The sequence below is a fragment of the Sus scrofa genome, chromosome 18, assembly GCF_000003025.6.
Source record: "Sus scrofa isolate TJ Tabasco breed Duroc chromosome 18, Sscrofa11.1, whole genome shotgun sequence".
NCBI lineage: Eukaryota > Metazoa > Chordata > Mammalia > Artiodactyla > Suidae > Sus > Sus scrofa.
In genome coordinates this window covers 23,041,379-23,060,719 of record NC_010460.4, presented here as the reverse complement: position 1 = coordinate 23,060,719, position 19,341 = coordinate 23,041,379, and the positions used below count along the sequence as shown (strand labels likewise).

The 19,341-nt window shown below is 37.9% G+C and overlaps 1 long non-coding RNA gene across 1 annotated transcript in view; it reads right to left on the bottom strand.

The window, feature by feature from the left end:
- The window catches only part of LOC110257523, a 77,764-nt gene extending 58,822 nt beyond the window's left edge, over positions 1-18,942 (bottom strand). Inside the window, exon 1 of the long non-coding RNA XR_002340279.1 lies at positions 18,382-18,942. This is a non-coding gene — a long non-coding RNA (uncharacterized LOC110257523). The remainder of the gene's footprint in view (positions 1-18,381) is intronic.

The window sequence follows — 19,341 nt, the reverse complement described above, 5'->3', positions numbered from 1 at the left end:
GTTTGAGGATCACTGCAAATATGTGTAAATGAGTGGGGACAGGCACAGAGAGGCTTACAAAGTTTGGAACAAGTGGCCCACCACTCATTATTTCCATCTGCAGAACCCCAAGTATAAAATCACCCATTGTCCTAACGAAATCTTACTAAAACTGACGTAGTAAATAAAATGATCATCATGAATAGCTTTTCTCCAGTTGTGTGTGAGGCGATGTGCACATGATCTGATGAATATTACGTGATGCTAAACGTTTGTGGTGACGTCACAAGTTCAGGTTGCTATGAGATAGCATCATAGACAGAATGGCTTGAATGATGTAGGTTTATCGCTCACAGTTCTGGAGATTGTAAGTCTGAGATGGTGGTGTCAACACCGTCAGGTTCTAGTTAGGACTCTCACCTGCATTGCAGATGGCTGACTTGTCATCATACCCTCACATGGTGGAAAGATGAGTGAGCTAGCTCTCTGGCCTCTTCTAAGGTCACTAATCCCACTCATGAGAACTTCACCCTCATGACCTAACTATCTCTCAAAGGCCCCCATTATATTGGAGAGGTAATGGTGGTTCCAACATAGGGACACAAATATTCGCTCTATAACATAGCTATTGGTCCAAGAGAGAAACAGAGACAAAAATGTACTAGAACCAAAGAGAAAATCAAAGGGAAAAATGTGAATTAGAGCAAAGGCAGTAGAGCAAGAATGTTGATGTTTGTTCCTACACACAGAAAATAAGGAAGAATTTAGTCAACCAAGAAGAAACTGCTAGAGGAATGACTTTTGGAGTTTGACCCTGGGTTGAAGGGTAAGGAACGAGAATTGATTTTTGCTCTTCCTTTAGAATTCCTTAGAATTCAGGATGAAGAACAACTAGGTCAGTTTTGTTTCTCATTGAAACTAAGCTTATAGGTGCAGAGATAATAGTGTTATTTTAATTTATCCATTGCACTGGGAACCCAATCAGAAAAGGGCGTTTGTTTCTACCAAACACTGGTAGCTAGTGGGACAGAGAATGAAATACATAACAACCACGCATTCAGACATCCAGTTTAACCTTAGCAACAGTGCTGTCAACCTATACACTCACCTACCTGCGTAAGCTTTGAATGCCAGCAATTTTCCCACCAGTTCTCTCCTATTCATAAAAGGCTAAATACAGGATCTGAAGACATTCCTGGGGAGTCAGTGAGAGGAGGTTGAGGGTAGATATGGAAAACTACTACTGTGCTGCTTCTCAAAATTTCCTATCTTCATTCTGGATACATGGAGTAATTACACTTCTTTACCTCTTAAGGTTAGAAATAGCCATAGGACTTTTTTAAAAAATAGAGTGTGAGTGCAGGTGATGTGTAGGTGATGTGTGCCACCTCCAGGCAGAGGCATTTAGTTGCCACCAGAGACCCTTCGGAACTTTCTTCCTTGGCTTCTGCCAACGTGGGAGCATGTGTTGATGTGGAGATAAAAAGCTGAGCCATTACATGGAGGAGAGGAGGCTGGAGGTGGTGGGCACTAGATGTCCATTGCACTTTGAACAAGATTTAAACATTTATTTTGAGGCTACTGACATTTAGAAGTTGTTTATTGCTGCACCATAACCAAGCCTATCGTGACCAATTCAAGCTCCAACTTTCCCAAAGACTTGGAATAAACAAAAGAAATGTCTTAATTTTTTGGCATCAACATTGGTGGACAATTATTTTGGCAGGGAACTTTATATTAGAATAAAGCATTTTGCAATTTTATCACCAAAGTTTACAATTTTTATTAGTTTACTGTTTTAGTAAAGCATAGCCCACAGTGCAACTATTTACTGAAGACTGCATGTCCAATAAAGGTAGTTATAAAGTGATGCTGAACTGACTGCATCATTTCATATACTCACCCGTCTCTACATACCAAGTTTTCTTTAAATTTCAAGTTCTTTAAAGGAATGCCAATTTAGCCTAAGACCCTAGGAAGATTTCTTCCCTATTCTCTAAATCAGATTTAAAGTAGGATTGTGGAATCTGAAAAAAGGACAGACTGAACTTCTTTGCAGAACAGATGCTGACTCACAGACATTGAAAAACTTATGGTCTCCGGAGGAGACAGTTTGGGGGGTGGGGGGATGTGCTTGGGCTGTGGGATGGAAATCCTGTGAAACTGGATTGTTATGATCATTGTACAACTACAGATGTGATAAATTCATGTGAGTAATAAAAAAAAAGAAAAAAAAAGATTGTATCTTCATCTTCTGCCTTGACTTCTTTCTAAATACTTTTGCTATAGATCTGGAGTTAAGAGGATAAATGGGCAAAATAGTAAATATTTTCAGCTTTGTGCATCATATGATCTTTACTGCAACTTTTTAATTCTGCTGTTGTAGCAAGAAAGCTTCCATAGATAATAGATATACCAATAAGCATGTCTAGTTACAAAAAAAAGCAGCAGGCTGATCTTGGCTTTTGGGCCATAGTTTTCCAAATCTTACTTTAGATAATATTTCCAGTCTAAGTCACATCCATACAATTTCATATTATCAACTGTCATTATAGCATATTTGGGGACTATATTAATTAAATCAGCATTCCATCTGACAACTTATCTGATGCTCTTCACAATCATGAAATAAAATACATACCCTATTTATGCTTTGGGCTCAATATCCTTTTTTAAAAAATGGTCTCTTACAATACTAGTTCTGTAGGGATAGATACATAAAAAAGGATAAACTAAAATAAATATATGTCTTTGTAGGCAATTCAAAATCCTGTTTTTCCCTGATGTTACAGTTTAAATGGACTTTTAAAAATGGAAACATATTTATTTTTGGTTTCCCAACAAATACCAAGAAATAAAAATCTTAGCGAGATAAAGGAAAGAAAGAGATGATAGTACTGCAGGACAGAAAAGGCTCGTGAAATTGTTTTCAGAAAATGAAATCATGATTGACATGATCTAACATCTCTCCACCAGGAGAATGCTAGCCCATGCCAATTTAAGTCTCTTTTACTAGTTCAAAATGAAATATCACTAAAATGCTGCATATACAGGAGACTGTTAGAAAAAAAGGAGAAAGAAAGAAAATATGCATATATACTGAATCTCCTGGAAGGAAAATGAAACAATTTTACTCATTTTAATTTGTCTCAAATTAATTTCTTTTAATGCAACATATTTTGAATTACTGGGGCAAAGAAGCCAACAAGGAAGTCAGCTATGGCCAAGTGATTCAAACACAGAGTAATATAAATAAATGAGTTATGCTAAGACCCAAGGCTATTTTTGTTTCCTGTTTCAGATAGCATGTGTTGGGGTGGGGAAGATGTATGTATCATACAATAGTGCGGTGTCTCAGTGAGCACATCTAGAACACGAATTAAAATCAATTTTATTGGCTTATAAAAGATGTATGTATGAACTTTGTCTTTTAATGGACTTTGTTAGTTTGTTGCTGTAGTATACTCCTGAAAATACTGGCTGGTTGGTTTCAAAAGAAGTGGGAAAAGTTCTCTTGACTGCTTCATTGCTCACCTGGGATGTATAACCAAGGACAAGACCTTATTGAATGGGAGGAAAATTGATTGATGCCAACTGGAATGGTTCAGGCATGAAATAGATTGTAACATGTCCCTGTGTCTCAGCAGAATGTGGAAGTGTTTCTGAGTTCAAGTGATTTCCCACCAGAATGTGAAAGTGTTTCTGTGTTCAAGTGATTTTGACTACAATGTAACTGCCAGGTCATTGGCACTGTCGCTGAGACACAGGACAGGACCGAACACTGAAAGTGGAGAGGCTAAGAGCGTACACAGAGACACACTCTGGATCAGAGCTGACTCTGCCACTACGGACTCTGTGAGGTTGTGCAAATCATTTAATCACTCCAAGTTTTGGCTTTCTCAACTTTTAGGCTGAGCTATATGAAACTGCCAATATTTAACTGTTTTTAATCTACAAAATTGACAATTTCATGATTCATCATCTGTGGCTTCATCATTCTTTGGCTGTGATTAAATGTAATCTTCCTATAAACTTATAGGGAAAGTATAAGTGCATTTGTAGTATTTTTTACTTACTCTAAGTTAAAGTATTTACTGGAAGGTATTATATGTAATAGTTAAAATTCATTACTTTAGTTCATTGATTTATATAGACAAATTAGTAATTGATAACATTTGCCATTAAAGAAATATAAATTGCATTATAGAATAATTTATTTGGTTTTATGTATATACTCTGTGGGAGCCTAAAGTTTACTTCATCAGTGATAGACTATTTGCCAGTAGTCATGCCATCAGGTTGGACATGTTCTAACAATATGCTTTGTTGATATATAGGCTTAGTGCACATATTTGATACATGTCCTATTCCAGGTTGCTTGCATTTATAAAATCAATTTGGGAGTTCCCTTGTAGTACAGCAAGTTAAGGATCCAGTGTTGTCACTGCACTGGCTTGGGTCACTACTATGACATGGGTTCTATCCCTGGCCTGGGGAACTTCCACATGCTGCAGGGGCGGCCAAAAAAAAAAAATTAATTTAATGGTTCTGGCAAATCTTGTCATGGTGTTCCAACAACTTCACTGCCTTGAGACTTTCATCTCCATCAGCAAGCCTCCAGGTATAGAGTTTGAGCTCCATTGCTACTGGGAATGGGATCTGTATCTCACACATGCATGCAGCTCCAAGTGAAACCCAGGAGTATGGCTCTGAGAAACTCAAAAGACATTTGCTTTAAAAACACACATTCAAAAAGTTATTTAACTCCTTAATGGAGTGTTATTTTTACAATGTTATAAAATCTAAGGATTTGGTCAATGATTTATTTCATTTGTCTTAAGACTGAATAAACCCAGGGTGAAAGTTGAGTGTTCACACTAGGAGAAGACAGAAACCTAACAGCATAAAATGGTCACTGAGTCCCTAGGGTTATTAAGGAACCTCTAATGGATAGTTTTAGAACTGAAAAAACAAAGCATATTCATAATTAAAAATGAGATGTGACAGATTTGCTGATAATGTTTATAATTACTATTGAACTAAAGCCATCAGCCTCCATTGGGATGTGGCAAGTGTATTTGAGTAGGTGGCTGTAGTGCACCTCCTACTCAGATTTCTCAAAGTGTTTTTTAGATACTCTATCAAATGAAGAACACTCAAGAAAACCATTTAAAGTCAGAAGTGCACCTGACCCTTTTCTTCTTTTATATGTGCAGGTTACTGAAGGTGACACTCAGTAAGAGAGGCTATAAACTTCAATAGTTTCAATCATACACTGATTACAAACTAGAGGATGCTATACATTTTATTACTCTTTTATTCTCATCTATTCCAGAAGGTGCACAATGTTCTCTTGGAAATAACTGGAGATGGAACCTGAACCTTGGTAAATTTTCCAAAACTTTGACATCCACTGGGAACCATGCTGAGACCAAAGATCTTGACCAACTTTTAAGAGCAGGCAAATGTTCATTGACACAGTTTCCCTCCTGGCAGTCCCTTCTTGCTCCTAGTGAGCTTCTTCTAACCTTAAGATTCCCAGGATCTTCCTCATGCCTTAAGCAACCATTGTTCTCATGGGTCTTTGGAATCCATTTTTCATTTTACACATTATTTTATATTGATTTCATTGCTTATAATAACAGTAGCTAATAGAATAAAGCATGCTTTTCTTAGTAATAATTACATTTTATCTTCAGATAAAAATCCAAAAAAGTGACTATATGTTAAGTACTTCAATAAGCTGATAGGAGAAGATATTTTCAGGTATATGTCTTTAGGAATTTTTAAGCCATCCTATTAACATGGTCCTATAGTTCTGCCTTATGGAAGTTTCGCTCCTGTTATAAATCAATCAAGAAGCATTTCTTCTGTGACCAGTAGTAAGCTAGATGTTGTGGAGCATTACAGCATCATGATAAATCTCTGCTGAAAAAACATCTAATGTTCTTTGACCCTTCTAGGTATCGCAGTGTCATTTGGAAATGCCTCACTGCTGGAAGAAAATTGCCCAGAAGCCAAAACTTGTAGCTTGCAAAAGTCTGTGCAGAATACAATGGGAGCCTTTGGTGCTTACCACTGTATAAAAACCCAGCAGAGATCTTATTCAGAGAGCAGAAGTTCCCCAGAATAGCTTCACAGAAGAGAAGCCCAACAAAGAAGAAAGGAAAGAAATGTCACACAGGAAAAACCTGAACAAAATAATGTCTCTTACCCCAGCTCTCAACTCTACAAGTATTTTGTGGAGTGAGCATTTGAAAGAGATTTGGGGGGTGGGGGAGAATTCTCTTTTCTTCCCTTTTCCAAGAACCATGTGCAATCACCCTCTTCAGCCTGCATTTCTCGAGGTAGGTTAGCCTGATAGTCTAAGCCTGAGGAATAGGTATAGCAGTGTGAGTCATTGCCTGAGAAAACCCCTCCCAATGCTCCTTTTTCCTTCTCCATGACATTTCTCCTATATAACTAAATTCGTGCTAATATGAATGGCAATGAATGGTACATGAGTGGGAAAATAATGTAGAAAATACAGCAACCCATGGAGTGCATAGCTGTGAGTAAAGTGAACTTATTTATCAACAATGAGGTTATGGGCTGATAACATTTTTGGGAACAGAAATGGCAAACAGACCACCATGGGACAAAATTAACCAACAAATGGGTTTTATTTGGCCTACACAGATTACAAAGTATATTTTAAAATGTTTTGAATTCACTGCAAGCTAACTTCTTACCTAAAAATCTGTCTTTCTAGAAAGTCCTTTTGAAAATCAAATGGTCTGACAACTGTATGCCTGCATTTCCCCTCCTTGCTACACTGGCTGGGACAGAATACCAGGTGCCCTCTTGGATCAAGCACATTCTCCCCAAATTGATGCCAACCCATCCCTCTTATCGGCTCCATGACCACACACTACTTTTCTAGCACCCGTAGGTATTTGAGATTAAGGGTCCCAAGTGGGCCCTTATGTGCCTTTGCACGTCATCCGGTGAACAATTACTGTCCTGGCTGGGTATCACCAAAGGAATACTGGCTCTTCACCCATAGTCACTGCCCACTTAAGCTAGCCTTCCCTGTGCTGGACCTTGCCCTAGTCTGGGCATTGGCTTGGGAAGGAAAAAGAGAGACAATTATTGGTTTTTCTGCGCTTGAAGTGCTTAGCTGGTTGGCTCCCTACCTGACTTTGAATGTGCTGGAGTCTGTGCCTCAGCCTCCTATGGGTTAATCTTTCTCCCATTAGAAAATCTGATTAATGTCATTGGTTTTTCTTGAATTGCATATTTGATGTGTCAGGCACTGACTGTTCTACTTAGGTGATGATTATAATAATGATGACTACTTTTTGAGGTCTATGTTCCAGCCATCTCTTATTTCTTATCTCATTTAATTCTCCAGCAAACCTAATATAACAGTGAACATCTGTGGGTTTTAGCTGCCCAGATCCTTCTGCCTTCTGTCGGTAATAATATCCCTGCGTCCCTTGAGAGAATTGCCCACCACTTTCCAAACTCTATAATGGCAATCCTGGGCAGGGAGGGGGGGGGTTGTCAATAACAGTACTCTCCCATAAACCACAGAGTGGGCATATGACCCAACAAAGGCCTATGAAGATTTTTTTTTTTTTTTTGGTCTTTTTGTCTTTGTTGTTGTTGTTGTTGCTATTTCTTGGGCCGCTCCCGCGGCATATGGAGGTTCCCAGGCTAGGGGTCAAATCGGAGCTGTAGCCACCAGCCTACGCCAGAGCCACAGCAACGCGGGATCCGAGCCGCGTCTGCGACCTACACCACAGCTCACGGCAACGCCGGATCATTAACCCATTGAGCAAGGGCAGGGACCGAACCCGAAACCGCATGGTTCCTAGTCGGATTCGTTAACCACTGCGCCACAACAGGAACTCCTGAAGATCTTTTGAAGATTTGAATCTTAGCAGAGTGGTTCTAGCACAGAAAAGGGTTTGATCAGCTTCATCTCCATTGTGCTTCCCAGAAAAGACCTTATATTCATTCTAACCTGAATCCCACAGCTACCATGGTTCCTTTATTTTCAGATATAAGCAGCTCTATCCTTTCAATAAGTTTATTTTGTCACTTATATTAGCTAGAGAAAAACTTCCGTTGCTGTAACCCTTTGTGTTTCAAGATAGCTGACTTGAAAAAATCAATTGCATTCTTCAGAAAGACAAAATCATGACATACTTAGAAAGGCATACGGTATGGGATTAGACCTGTCAACAGTTGAATCCCAAGTTGAGCCATTTACTAGCTGTTTTAATTCTAAACAAGTTATTTCATTTTCCTAAAGCTTAGTTTTGTTAGTTGTAAAATGGGGATAGTAATACTGCAATGTTCATCTTTCAAGATTGCCATAAGAAATTATACAATACACACAATAAGCCTTTTAAAATGATAGTAATATTAGTTGTAGTTGCTTTCATTTATGTTATTATCATTACTTTCATTATTTGAAGATTCATCTAAATAGGCCAAGACCTGGCAGGCTTTTTAAAAAGATTTAAACTAGTGTTTATACTATTCAGTTTTCATTATGTATTTTCCTCCTTGAGTGACAGAAAATTTTTTTTTCTTTTCTCAGTTCTAATTTTCATGGCCATGGAGTTTTCTATCTGCCGTGGATATAGAACTGAACCATAGGTATATGACCTGAGAGAACAGTTTATTGAGAGTAATGTTCTAATTTCATAAGGAAATTGATAGGCTCAATTAGCATAAATGTTGTCCTAAATTTTATGTGTGTGACATTTGGAGAAGAAAATAATGCTTGTTCACATTCTGAACTCAGGGAAAAATAGAGAGAGAAGAGAAGGAAGGAAGGGAGGGAGGGGGAGAGGAGACTAAAAGAATAAAATAGAAAATAAATCACTCGATGGAGCTTTCGCAACAGAAAAAAATACTAGATTTAGTTAGCAATGTACCCAAATTAAAATAATAGTGTGATTTACTTTAAAAAGCTAGTCACTTTAGGCTATACCATCTAAGGTATAAACCTGAGTAAGAAGGCTCACAATTCATTTTATTCTTTACCAAAACCTGGCCTGAAATGTTGGGATATTGTGTTAACTTTGGGATTTCACATTTTAAGGACACAAGTAAGAGTGTATTTGCAGGAATTTTAAAAGAAAATGGGAATGCTTAAATAAAGAAAAGAAGACTTCAAAGTGACAGAATTTAAGTATATAAAGAGCTGCCATGTAGTACACTTTATACTATTCATATGCAGAGAGTAGGACTGGAATGAATGGGCTTTAAAAAGAAGATGTAGAATTTTTACAAGTAATTTAATGGTCTGGGTTGCATTTCTACAAGATATGAAAGACTGTATTTTCCAAAATGAACCCCATTAAGATTTCTGGTCCCATATACTCTCAAAGCCCATATTCTGGTTCAAAACTGCCACTCCCCATCAGGAGGTAGAGTCTTTTTCCCGACTCCTTGAATTTGGGCAGACTTGTGACTTTTCCAATCCATAAAATCACAGTGTATGATTTCTGAGGCTAGGTTATGAAAAAGATGTAGCTTCCATCTGACTCCTCTCGGGACTCTTGCCCTCAGAACCCAGCTTCTCCACTGCGAGGAAGCTCAGCTCACATAGAGGTCACAAGCAGGTGTTCCAGCCCATAGCCCTCGCTGAGGTCCTAGCCAACAGCCAGCATCAACCACCCGAGATGTGAATGAGGGATCCTCCAGAAGACTTCCGCCTCCACCCTTTGAGTCTTCCAACTGACACCCCAGGCATCCAGGAAAGAGACAAGCCAAGATAAGAAGAATACAGAGAAAGAAATGTCAATATTAAGCTGAACTCTGATACTAAACCTTAGGAAGCACCAAGTTGCTCAGATTTGCAATTCTTTTCCTAGCTCTTCTGTACCCATTTCAAACACAAATGTATCCTGACACCCTCCATTGCAGCTGCCCAAGAAATAGCAGGAATGCTAGAAAATGAGTAAACAGTTGGAAACTGCACATTGAAGCTCATTACCTCTATGAATTCCACAGGGGGTTCAGAAGGGTCAGGAGCTTTTCTGGGAGCAACTACTCAAGGAATCCAAGCAAAATTTTAGGGCATCCAAAAAAAAGAAGTCCCCCTCTGGCTGCCTGACAAGAGTGTTTCTGAATAATTAGAATAAAATGGAACCCTTTTATACAATTTCAATTTGATTTTAAATTTACCCAAACTTAATACAAATTCTATATTGAGGTTGCCCTGCTGTACCTCTCTTTTTTTTAAAGCAACACATTGAATTTCAATGGAAAAACATTTTTTATTCAGTTTGAGAGGTTTGCTGTTTATTCTTTTCTTTGTAATTGATATTGACTATTGTGGCAAGGTCCACTTTCTTGTTAATAAATCAAAACAATACACATTTTTTTTCTGACATTTTATTAAAAGTATATATATTATTCCAAGAAAACATAAAAAAGTGTGTATTCCAAGACAACAGTTTCAAGGCTTAAATGCCTGCCTTTGCCATCATTATTTTCATAATATTTATATTTAAGCCATCATATGCTTAACTTATTTTTTTTTTCTTTTTAGGGCCACACCTGCAGCATATGAAAGATCCCAGGCTAGGGGTCAAATCAGAGCTGTAGCTGCTGGCCTATGCCACAGCCACAGCAATGCCAAATCCGAGCTGCATCTGCAACCTACATCATGCTTGCAGCAACCCTAGATCCTTAACCCACTGAGCAAGGCCAGATATTGAACCTGTATCCTCACAGAGGCTAGTTGGGTTCTTAACCTGCTGAGCCACAATGGGAACTCCTAACTTGTTTTTTAAGAGGGAAAAAGCATGAATTTTAAAATACTAAGTGTTAAGACTCTAAGCATTATATGACTGAAATCTTTCAAAAATTTTGTTTGAATCATATGTTAAGATTCCTGCTAGTAGAATTTCTGATAATTACTTCTGAAAATTATTTTAATCCTGTTGGCTAGATTGGAAAACAAAATCAATATTTTATTACAAGTAGTAAAAAAATAGTTTAAAATTAAACTTAAAATCATCGTCAACAGGAAATTATTAGGGATCTTAGATGAAGCAATAATTTGCATGAGGAGACAAAAAACTACAGAAACCAGTGAGTTTTTTGCGATATTTTACTAGCATGTTTTCTGAAATATATTGGAGATGATTATATGCTTTTATTATTAACAATTTTTAAAAATACCTGCACTTCTACATTACTCTTTTAAATATATGATTATAATTTCTAGTCTCTCACTTGATTAAAAACAGCTGAGAACTAGTGATCTCTGATGTTAATAATAATCCTTTTTACTCCTAAGTAATGTTTTCCTCTCGTTATTTCCTTACACTGCCTTGTTAATTATCAGTTTTTATGGTTTAAAAGTTTTTCCCTAAGGAAAATAAAACAAAGAGGAGGAATAATTTAGCTTGAAAGTGTAATTCTTTATTTTTCTTCATCCAAATGATGGTGACCCAGTTTTATGATTCCCACTTTGCAAATTACAACAAAACCTTATTCCTTAGTTACCTGAACTATCAGAGGGAAGTATATTAATACTGTTCCATCTGTGGCACTGTATTCTTTATATATTATACCTAATACTTAATTTATTTGATTGCTTTAATTGTTTAATTTATTTAAAATGGCCGTACAGGAATTCCCATTGTGGCTCTGTGGTTAATGAACCTGACTAGTATCCATGAGGATGCAGGTTTGACCCCGGGCCATGCTCAGTGGGTTGCGGATCTGGCATTGCCATGAGCTGTGGTGTAGGTTGCAGACGTGGCTTGGATCCTGCATTGCTATGGCTGTGGTGTAGGCCAGCAGCTGTATCTCCGATTCGACCCCTAGCCTGGGAAACTCCAGATGCTGCAGGTGTGGCCCTAAAAAGACAAAAAAAAAAAAAAAAAAAAAAAAAAAAAGAAAAGAAAAATAAAATAAAACAAAATGAAAAGGCTGTACAGTGGGCCCTCTGTATCTGCAGCCTCTGCAGCCATGACAACTGCAGATCAAAAATACTCCCCCCAAAAAATTCTAAACAGTTTCAAAGAGCAAAACTTGAATTTACCTCACACCAGCAATTATTCACACAGAATTTATGCTGTATTTACAGCTATTTTCATAGTATTTACATTGTATTAAGATTATAAATAATCTGGAGTTGGTTTAAAATATACCACAAGATGTGCACAGGTTATGGTCAAATAGCCCCTTACATAAAATAATGTAGTATTTACATAAAGGACTTGAGCATCCTGGGATATTGGTATCTGAGGGGTCCTGGAGGCAATCCCCTGTAGATACCAAGGGATGACTATAGAAAAGAAACATAATCATCATTCTTAGAAAAATGTTTATGTCAATATCTTGCTTGTATCCATTTTTCTCTCCTTTGAATGTAGTGATATGTTCTCTCTGGGGCTCTTCTTGTTTTCTCATACTAGGGGTGAAAAGGAATACACCACTAGTATTGATCAATTCTCATTCTTCTGAGTTGGTCCTGGCAGAATTTTGATTTAAACAAATTTTCTTTTGCCTTTTGTGCCATTTCCTTACATTTGGAAATAAAGTCTTAAAATCTAAATGTGGGAATTCACTGCCTTGTTATTCTTTTATTTCTCCTTTTATCCAAATCCGTCTCTGAGAAGTCCATACCTTAAATCCTATAGAGTAACCTCTTCTGGAAGTATCTGCATTTTAAGACTGTTAAAGATTTTGAAATTTTATAATTTTTTTAGTTGCAGATCATGAAATAGGAGCTGGATAGGATGGTACATGCTTTTAAATATTTTACTGGAACTCTTCTACCTAACCCAAAAAGCACTTTTAATTTATTCCCTACATGTTTCAAAAATCATGGTATACCTTACACTGAAATGAGTTACTTGGAATATATATATATATATACATACATATATATGGGCCCATATATATATATATATATATATGTTAGGACCCTTCAGGTGACAACAATATAATATTTGACTAAAACCAGCTTAAACACAAAGGGAAATAAGTTGGCTCGTATCACTGCAAAGGCTAGAGAAAAGCTGTGCACTTAAACGAGTCCTGCATAATTACCCTGCTTTATACCCAGCTCTGCTGCTGTCTCATGCTGACTTTATACCCAGGTTGGCCTTCTTTAGGATAGCAAAGTGGTTAGAGCAGTTCAGGTCATAGCTCACAAATGAAACCGTCAGTATAAAGTCAATGTTCCCACCACTGAACAAAAATCTGGGTGTCATAGGTAAAATGATGATCCTCTCCAAACGCGTCCCTGTTCTGATCTTTAGAATCTGTGAATATAGTGCCTTATGCGGCAGGGAGACTTTGCAGATGTGATTAAGGTTAAGGATGTTAAAATGGGAAATTATCCCGGATCATTCAAATGGGCCCAATCTCATCACATGAGTCCTTAAATGTAGAGAAGATTTCCCAGCTGTAATAAGAGGGAGGTGTGATCACAGAAGAATGATCAGAGAGATGTAGAGTTCCTAGCTTTGAAGGCTGAGGAAGGGGGTGTCATAAACTCAAGAGTGAAGGCAGCCTGTAGAAGCTGGAAAAGACAAGGAATGGGATTCTCCCATAGAACCTCCAGAAAGGATTCAGCCCTGCCAACACTTTGACCTCAGCCCAATGATACAGGTGTCCGATTTCTGGCCTACAGACCTGGAACAGAATAAACTCACATTGCATAGGCTACTAAATGTACAGTGATTTGTTAGAATAGCCATAGAATACTAAAGCGCTGAATTAGGACATAGATTGGACAAATTTAGACCCACTGCCAAACATATCACAGAGGTAAGAGAAATGCTATGAGAGGATTGACTGAAGCATGAGTTAAGTAACCAAGCATATTATTCTGCAGAGAAAGTTAAGAATCAGTGAACCTAACTTTGGATCTGGGAGAAGCAATCCTCATGACCCATGGTTGTCCCACAGTGGAAACAAACGCAGGCAGGCTGTCCGCAATACATACTACACTGCCCTGACCTCAGCTGAGGTGTGAAACTGGCAGGTATCTTTGGGACTCCAGGGTCTGTTCAGCTCAAGAGTTTGTCAAAAACGCAGTTTCATCTTTTCTTTCTAAGAGGGGCATATATTAATTTTTCTTCCATGTCTTACAACTTCTCTTGATCAATGTATTTTTAATGTCTGAGGAGGTTGTAATTTGTCACAGGACCTGTCTGGAATGAGGTGAGTGATGTTTCATGCTTGGAAACTGCTCACTCAGTGTCTAGTGGAGGAAAAAATGATTCAGCAGAAGAAAAATGAGGCCAAGACACAAGTATCACCTACTGTTTATGGAGGCACAATGTTTTTATTACCTAGAGAGAACAATGTACAATCATAAACTCATGAAAAAGTACTGCAGGAAACTGCTTAAAATGTTCACAGTGACTGTAGTTCACTGAAGATTTTCAAGAGTTCTTTAAGTGTTTGTGTACTAACAAAGATTTATTTTCTAACTCTTTATGCTTCTATTTCTTGCATAAGGTAAATACTGTCTAAATATTTGCTGTTATTGATGCTATTGTATCTCTATAATGAATATCTGCAGTACAGGAGATAGCTTTGAGTTTCTTCCAAAGTAATCCTAAAATATTCAGAAGACTGTTTCCTTCTGAAGGTAAAATAAATATCAGCTGTACATAGGAAGTAACAGATAATTTCTCAGACATGTGGGAATATGTGGGAATAGAAATGTAGCCATGTAAACTTGGCTAGAACAGCATTGAACTTAATGAGTGAAATTGCCATAGAGTATCTTGCAGCTTATCTACTACTTTCCAAAGGAGATAATTTGAGGGACACAGACATTTCAGTCATAAAAGGACTTAGCCCAGGCATTGCCATGACCTAGAGGAACTAGCTATGCAGACCTGTCATTTCCCTTCACTCACCAAGCAACCACGTGATGGTTAATAATGTAAATCTTCAAGTCTTTGATACCAGGACACAGAACTGTGGAGCATATGTATACACCCTGATATATGCAAATTAATCAATATTCTATCCTATCTTAGTGAGTATGTCAACCCTAGTCACATTTTCACTGGATTATACTGAAAGGGTTCAAGCCCAAGAAACAGATTTTGGACTTGTGGCAAATTAATTCATCTCTGTAAGATCTCTTACCTGATGTCACTAAAAAAAGTCTACTGCTTGTTAACTAAATTTTGGAGATATAGCCTAACCATTTCCATGGAAAAGTGTATATAAAGTTATAAATATCTAATTAAAATAATTTTTAAAATCCTCTTAGAAATCAAAACTACATTGAGGTACCACTTCACACCAGTCAGAATGGCCATCCTTAACAAGTCAACAAATAGCAAATGCTGGAGAGGGTGTGGAGAAAAGGCTGCCCTTTTTCGCTGTTGGTGGGAATGTAAATTGGTACAATCACTATGGAAAACAGTATGGAGGTTCCTCAGAAACCTAAATATAGAACTATCATATGATCCTGCAGTCCCACTCCCAGGCAAAAGCATTCATTGAAAAAGATACATGCACCCATATGTTCATCGCAGCACTATTCACAATAACAAAGACATGGAAACAACCTAAATATCCATTGACAGATGAATGGATTAAGAAGATGTGATATATATACACAATGGAATACTACTCAGCCATAAAAAAGAACAAAATAACGCCATTTGCAGCAACATGGATGGAACTGGAGATTCTCATACTAAGTGAAGTTAAGTCAGAAGAAGAAATACAAATACCATATGATATCACTTACATCTGGAATCTAGTAAATGGCACAAATGAACCTATCTACAGGAAAGAAACAAACTCATGGACATGGAGAACAGACTGGTGGTTGCCAAGAAGGAGGTGAAGGGAGTGGGAAGGACTGGGAGTTTGGGGTTAGTAGATGCAAACTATTGTGTTTAGAAAGGATAAGAAAGGAGATCCTGCTGTATAGTGCAGGGAAGTATATCTGATCACTTGTGATGGAACAGGATGAAGGATAATAAGAGAAAAAGAATGTATATTCTTTTCATATATATAATGTGTATATATATATGACTGGGTCACTTTTATATAATGGATATATATATATATATATGACTTTTTATATAATGTGTATATATATATATGACCGAGTCACTTTGCTGTAACAATAGAAATCGACAGAGCACTGTAAATCAACTATAATAAAAAATAAAACATTTTTAAAAACCCTCTTGAGAAAATATTTTTAAAGTCAGGAGTTGTCTATGTGTATTCTATAATCTTAGGTCTAAAATTTTCTTTTTACATTCTAACTTTCATGAAACATGGTAAACTATGGATAATGGCTATGCCTCTGTATTTTTCAAAATATTTTAGCAATAATAACACTTTACCAATGTTTTCAATCTGCTTGACCTGGCACCACTCCATAGATTTCTTGGGATACTTGGAAATGTGGAGGGGAGATAACAAGTAAGGAACTTTCTCTTGTCACGACTAGGAGGAGATACTACTGGTATCTGGGTCCTGGGGGGTCAGATATACTAAAGTAACCACTGGGAAAGTCACACACAACAAAGAACAAAGCGCTGTCTTGTTCTAAATGCCAATTGTATTTCTGTAGAGAAACATTGCTCCTAGTCCCTTATGATGTAAGGATTGCTGGAGATTTTCTGAGATTATGATTTAAAACAGAAAGGACCAAATGTATTTACCACAGCTAGATCAGGAAGCAGCATGCGCAGTTTAACTTTCAATGTCCATATCATTGTACCTAGTGGGGTGTGTGTGTAGCTGGCTTTGTATGAGTTTCTTTACTCTCCAGAAGGCTCTAACAATAAAAATTATTTTCACTCCTTTTTCAGTGGCTAGAGCCTGATGACATAGTCCTTGGGCCTGGAGAAAATGAAATAAAGGTCTTGTAAACTTTCCAGTTAATGTAATAAGTCGAAGTGGCCAAGTCACTGGAGACAAAAGTCATGGTCCTAACTCAACTTCATCGGGATCAATCTGTATTTTTAATCATTTACATAACACTCCTCTCCACTAGACTTAATCATCTGAAGGTGACAGCATAGGGGAAACTCTGAACACTCATGCATTTTCTCCACCAGATTACAAAGACCAGCATTATACACACACTTTGCTGATGTAGAAATAGGTTGCCATACAAATAGGAGCTGATCAAATATCAGAGGGAGCTGACCACTTACACAAAGGCATTCATTCCAGGACCCATGCAGCTGGATCTCACAGGCCTGGCCTAGACAAAGACTCTTCAGCTAAAATCCTTTATGAGTGAGATTTAAACAATCACACCATCAGTGGGCATTACAGCATCCAATCTTTTTAAACTCGGTGACCAAAGATCAGTCCCACCCGGTGAATTTTCTAATTGTTGTGAATGCCGTGTAAATGCCTGGCTTGTCCTGCCCAAAGATTTTCAGGAGATAAAAGTTAATTCAGAAACAAAGTTTTATGGAAGTCAATGAAGCCTTTTAAAGAAACACTATTGAAATTTTTTAATCTCTTGCCAAAATGAAAAAAAAAAAAGAAAAAGTTAAATTTCTGTCCAACAATCTCAAAATCAGCAAGACAAAGAAAAATAATCCAACCCCCAAAGCTAACAAAAGGCCCATTTACTCTCTGACACCCTGGGTGGACTTTCAAGCCACACTTCTCCAACAATCACTGTATTGTGCCCATAGAATAATGCCAACCTGTTGCTGTGGGGTTTGTGCAATCAATTTGGAATTCAAATCAGAGTAAATCAGGAGAGAAGGCAGCCCCCACACCATGTCACTACGGCTAAGCCAAACAGAGAAACAAACCCCCAAAACATCTTCTTTCCCAGGGTGGTGAAAGCCGGATTAAAACTTCATGGAACAAAACTCTGCCTACAATAGTCCAACTCTCAGTACAGGAGCCTAATTTCAAAATGAAAGAAAACATGACCCACATGACTTTCTGGGACTTAAATGTGGTTCTTGATCACAGTAGGTCCTTCCTGTTCACATACTGATCATTCGCAAGAGAATAGTTTTGTCCTGTTAAACTGTTCTTACATCTGCTTTTTTTTTTGGTCTTTTGGCGATTTCTTGGGCTGCTCCTGTGGCATATGGAGGTTCCCAGGCTAGGGGTCGAGTCGAAGCTGTAGCCGCCGGCCTACACCAGAGCCACAGCAATGCAGGATCTGAGCTGTGTCTGCAACCTACACCACAGCTCACGGCAACTCCAGATCCTTAACCCACTGAGCCAGGCCAGGGATCGAACCCGCAACCTCATGGTTCCTAATCGGATTCGTTAACCACTGAGCCACGATGGGAACTCCCTGTTCTTAACATTTTTAAACTTGAATCTTGAAATGTCAATGCGATAGAAGCAACCCATTGAAGAGTTTTTGAATTTAGAGTTTTTTAGAATGATGAAAGCACGGAATCATACCTCCCAGTGTAACATCCCCGGTGCCAAAACGCTCCTGATTCAGCTCGCTGTCCCGTTGCTTTGAGAGCACTGGCAATGAGAGTCCACTCTTCTTGGTAAACAGAACTAGAAACAATAACCCGTTCAGGAACAAAAGTCATTGGTGGAAGACGAGGGGATAAGAAAAATATGCTTTGCCATTTTCACGAACTCCTTTGGAAGCGTCCCCCACAGCCATCACAATTCTTCTAGACACTCCAAATGTCCTCTCCTCTCCTCTCCCTCTCACACTCTCGCTTTCACTCTTTTTCTCTCTCTCATTTTTCTCCTCAGAGAAAATTAAACCTTAAACCTGTTTCCTTAAACCTCCAAACTCTGTCTGAGGCAAACTCTCCATTTTTCTCAAGTTCATAATACTTCATTTGATTAGGGAAAAGAAATCCTCATAGACCTACATTTCTAAATGCACTTTCAATACAAATACAAATCAAAGGAAGAAAATGACAAAAGACTCTTTCTCTTAAACCTCAGGAAAATAAATATTACATAGGAAAATTTAAAATGTCTAAGGTTATACTTAAATTTTTCTTTTTCTTTTATGGACACACCCACAGCATATGGAAGTTCTCGGGCCTAGGACTGAATCGAATCCACAGCTGCAACTTATGCCACAGCTGTGGCAACACAAGGTCCTTGAACCCACTGCAGCGGGTGAAGATTGAACCTGTGCTTCCACAGTGACTTGTGCCACCACAGCTGCATTCTCAACCCACGCTGCCACAGTAGAAACTCCTGGTTATACTTAAGTTTGATGTGTATATATAAAGAGTAAAACAAACCAGTCGCATCCCCTGTCTCTACAGCAAGGCATTCAACTCAGAAAGTTTCTATGGATTTCACACAATGTATTGCATATAAATTATTTATATTTCTTAAAAATTGAAGAAATATATTGAAATCAGTTTGTGGAATTGACAGCAG